This window comes from Electrona antarctica, assembly GCF_951216825.1.
Source record: "Electrona antarctica genome assembly, chromosome: 14".
NCBI lineage: Eukaryota > Metazoa > Chordata > Actinopteri > Myctophiformes > Myctophidae > Electrona > Electrona antarctica.
In genome coordinates, this window is record NC_136795.1 from 28,742,690 (window position 1) to 28,747,748 (window position 5,059).

The 5,059-nt window shown below is 45.2% G+C and overlaps 1 pseudogene across 1 annotated transcript; it reads left to right on the forward strand.

The window, feature by feature from the left end:
* Positions 1–3,173: 3,173 nt before the first annotated feature.
* Positions 3,174–4,724, forward strand: LOC306937139 (E3 ubiquitin-protein ligase TRIM47-like; annotated as a pseudogene). Its single transcript has 3 exons — positions 3,174–3,564; positions 4,250–4,388; positions 4,617–4,724. The product of its transcript is annotated as an E3 ubiquitin-protein ligase TRIM47-like (transcript).
* The last annotated feature ends 335 nt before the right edge of the window (positions 4,725–5,059 follow it).

A 5,059-nucleotide genomic window follows, 5' to 3' on the forward strand; every position in this document is an offset into this window, starting at 1 on the left:
GTAATGCTTTATTGGGTCGTCCACTCACAGTTAACAGTTTTTGTATATTGAGTTGTGCTTGAATTGTACTGTAATTCTGCAAACTGTAAATAATCAATCAATATATTATTGTACTTTTACTTCAGCCCCATACCATTCAGCCATTTGAAAATAGTCGATCTACAAGCTCACAATGCATCATCGTGACACTTTGTGAGCTTGTAAATTGGCTATTTTCAAAAGATGTTATTATTTTATACATTTGAAAACTTGTGAAATGGGACATTCCAATGAGTAGCCTACTTTCTACTTTTGGTACTTTAAGTACGGTTTGATACCAATACTTTTGTATACTTTTACAAGCAAATTAAAATTAAAATGTACTAATTAAAATGAACTTTTACTTGTCATAACAGAGTTTTGTAGTCATTGATAGATTGATACTTAAATAAGTAAAACATTTGAGTACTTTTTGCACCACTGAGAATCACTGTTCTCTCCAGTTTTCTCTGCTGGGGGAATTCAGGGACCAGAGAGGCTAAACAGGAGGGCGAAGCGGCCCGGTGCAGCAGGTCTCCAAATGCAGGCAACACCCGTGTGCAATGTGGAACCCTGCGTCTCCAAGGTCAAGGCGAGACTGCAACCCCTCTCCCTTTGATGGTAGCAGGATGGTAACTGCTGCTATTTTACCACCCCGAGAAATACACCAGGTGGCACTTTTTAGCACAAGGTGAAACAGAAGCTATGAGGCATTAACTCCACTGAGGACCAGAAATAGACCAGCTGACTGGTGGCAACTGCTCAGAGGCTCTGATGTCCACTGATATTCTAAAGCATGGGTAAGGGCAAAGAAACACATAACATTTAAAATCTTGTATGATATCATTTGTGTAACTTGACAAAAGATGCGTCAAAGGTGTCAGCCAGCTGTGTCCTTTCGCTCATCATGCCCGCCAGTGGGGGGGGGGGGGGGGGACTCCGGGAGCCCCCTGTCTCTGTCCCACATGTTAATCTTTACAGGGCACTCAAGGAAGTGGCGTTGACAGCTCAGATTTGAGGTCAAGGGGGGGCCGGGGGGGTCAAGCACTTCCTGCTGACATGAAAGCACGTCCAAGCACACCTTGCTCTTGGTATCTGTTGTCCAACCCCCCTCCGACCATCTGTACCTGCACAATCTGGGGCTCATCGGGCTCCAAACAAAAGCCATGTGTTAATTACCTTTGAAGGAGTAATGACTTCAGGGCTGCAGCCGATCTTCATCTGGTTTCAAAGTGAGGGCCAGGGAACAGGTTACGCTTCAGACATGTTACAGTTGTCCTCCCCTCTCCCCCCTATATACCTGCTTTCATTTCTAGAGGGATAAAGGTGCCTGCACTTTCTCCCTGAGCCTCCCAATCCTTCTCCCCGTATCGATTCCAGAGGTGCACTGGCCACTTAACCACTTTAAACCTGACGTCCTTGTTGGGGGAATATGTCATTGTATATGTGAAAACAAATCGTAATAGAAGAACAATTTCCACACATTTTCAAACATTTTTTCCAAAATAAAAATGTGGAAATATTGTAAAGCCTATCTACACTAGCGATGTGTTGTGAGCTTGCAGATCGGCTATCTTGAATTCAAATTGTGGATGAAGCATTGCCAAGAATTATATAGGGCTTAAGTGGTGAACTCACACCTTTTTTATGGCGTCTTGAATGAGTAAATTAGGTCGAACATTCTGACACGAGTATTGGCTCTACACCTGTCCACCACATGTCTTGTGTGTGAGAGAATTCCCAGTGATAGAACTTTGTCTTTTCATCAAAGATTTCCTCAATATATGAGATAAATACAGACTATATGAAAAGAAGCCTCCTCCACGCCGTATAATAATATCTTGTAAACTTGGGTGCTGAATCCTATTCCTACCCCCCAAAAAAACACAATAAACAAAGTCCTGCACTTTCTACTACTGCTTGCTCTCTTGTGGGGAGGTGTTGGAAGGAACCCCTATTTCCTGATTCCATTGCTGTGAATTCTTCACAGATGAAAACCAGATAAAAAGATGAGTGGAAATTCACTGTTTGTTAGTCATCACAATAACAAACTGATATGTGTCCTGATGCTGGCTCCTCTCGCACTCTCACATTTTGAGAGTGAGTAAGGCACTGAGTAACACGTTCTTCCATACCACAAATAAGCGTCTTCTTCCTGCCACAGGAGAAAGGGAAGTGGGCGCCATGCATGTTTCCCAAACAGATACCTTACCTTGTTGTTGAATAAGTGTTTCCATTAGCCGACCACATATGACCTCATGAACAAAGTTGAGATCTTTTCAAGGAGGCACCTGACTTTCAAGGAGAAGGGGGAGGAGGGAGGTTTCTCCAAACCTTCCGGCTGCGTCAGCAGAAGGGTCAGGCCACAAAAGCAAGATCTTGCGGACGAGTTGACCCATGAGCCCATGGTGCTTGGAGTCCTTGACGTGAGAGCAGTGCCTCCTGTTGTTGTCAGAGGTGAATGTTCTGATAATGATAAGATGTTATAGGCGATGGCCTCTTTTCTTGGCATTTAGCCGAAAGGCCAACCGTGGTATACTCTGACGGTCTGACCCCACTCTGTTCAGGAGCTCCTGTGTTTTCTCCACGTGGTCAGAGAGCAGGCTGATGTCATCTGCGTACTCCAGGTCTGTCAGGACTACTGTGGTGTATCGTCTCATCCTCTTTGGAGTTAGAGTGAAGCCAAGATCCTTCTCTGCATAATCCAGGACTATGGACATCCAGGATGTCAAACTCCTCACTCACTCTCTCACTCTCTCACACACGCACACACGCACACGCACGCACGCACGCACGCACGCACGCACGCACGCACGCACGCACGCACGCACGAATAACCAACCAGGAATAACCTCATGCATGTCATGTGATTTCTTGAAAGGCGAGACCAAGCTGAACTCAGTCTGTTCATCAGTCGGCCGTAAAATGGCGCAACAAGCAGTTCAATTGGACCGGGATCGGTTTCGCTGTTCTATCTGTCTGGATTTACTGAAGGATCCAGTTACTGTTCCCTGTGGACATAACATAACAACTGCAGTAGGTGTATTGAGGAATACTGGAACCAGGATGATCAAAGAGGTACATTCAGCTGTCCAGAGTGCAGACACACGTTCATCCCAAGACCTGTTCTAAAGAAAAACACCATGTTGGTTGACATGATACATATACTGAAGAAGACAGGACTCCAATATGTTCCTCCTGATCACTGCTATGCTGGACCTGGAGATGTGGCCTGTGATTCCTGCACTGGTAGAAAACTGAAAGCTTTGACACTCACCTCCAGCCTCACTATCAATCTCCTGCCTTTAAGAAACACAAGCTGGTCAAAGCCTCCAGAGAGCTTCAGGAGAACATCTGCTCTTGTCACAACGAGGTGAGGAGGCTTTTCTGTCGTACTGATCTGCAGTGTATCTGTTCTCTGTGCTCTTTGGAAGAACATAAAGGTCACAATATTGTCTCAGCTGCAGCAGAAAGGACTGAGAGACAGAAAGAGCTTGATACGAGTCAGCAAAACATAAAGCAGAGAATCCAGCAGAGAGACGTCACGTGAAGGTGCTTCACCAGGAGGTGAAGTCTCTCAATCACTGTGCTCAGTGGAGGACAGTGACACCGTCTTTAACTTCATTGCTGCCGCTAGGTGGCAGCATAAGCACACCTAAGGAATGCCACCCTTCCGCTCTAACTCTACGCTCCTTGTTTCCTTTCCGGGTTGTTCAGGGAGCACAGTGATCAGTCGCATTAGCTCGCGGGATGCGCGACGGCTCACCATGGACAGCACTCGAACCTTTTGAGATACAGCGCTTTGAATTTCTTTTTAATAATGGAGGCTCAATGGAGCTGGATTAAAAAAATCCCATAGCTGGTGGGGACGGAGGCTCTCCATACTAAACGGAGCAATGCTAAAAGGTAAATTGACGGCCGCCGCTTTTATATAATAGTATACGGTTGCCTACGAACGTACGCGTAGTTAGCACCTTTAGGTACCGATAGCCTAGCTACGTTTTTATAAACGTAGATAGCAGCAAAAAAGTTAAGGAGATGATCTCTTCCATTGAGAGAAGACGATCTGAGGTGATGGAGCTGATCAGAGACCAGCAGTAACGTGAAGTGAGTCGTGCTGAAGAACTGAGGAAGCGTGTGGAGCAGGAGGTTACTGAACTGAGGAGGAGACTGAGCTGGAGCAAATCTTCTCACACATCCATTTTCTACACAGTTACACATCCCTCTCAAGGATCAGTGAATCTACACACCCAGTCAGCAGCAATGTCCGTCCTCTGAGAGACTTTGAAGACGTGACCGTGGCCGTGTCAAAGATGAGGGACAAACTAGAGGACATTCTTAGAGAGAAATGGACGAACATCTCAGAGACAGTGAATAGAGTGGATGTTTCATGTCAACACCAGCAGAACCCAAGACCAGAGCTGAGTTCTTATACAATATTCACGTCCAATCAACTGGATCCAAACACAGCAGATCAACACCTGTCTCTGTCTAAACGGAACACAAAAGTAACATTGATGGACAAAAACAATCATATCCTCATGACCCAGAGAGATTCATTTGGCAGTGTCAGGTCTCCACTCCACTCTACCTCCCAGTGTTACTGGGAGGTAGAGTGGAGTGGAGACGATGTTGTTATAGCAGTCTCATATAAAGATATCAGCAGAAGAGGAGATTATCATGGGTCGTATCTGATACTTCCGTGACCGCGGAGAGCAAAGGTCCGTTTCTCAGTGGATATATCATCAATGAAGGTTAAAAAACAAATTGAGCCCCCATGTACCTCGCAAAAATGCGGGGAAAATTCATGAGAGCCCCAAATCCATATGGCCACCATCAAAAACCTGTTACATCATGACTCTCCTTCACAGAGTCACATTCAATCAACCCCACTATGTTGGAATTGGGGTTTGGAAAGTTGGACACACTGCTGAGTTGTGTGACCTCAAGTAAATCAGACTCCACAATAAGGTATAATTAAATGTATCAGCATTCTCAGTGTCCAAAAATGTAACTGTTGTTGATGTAAAACATTTATATT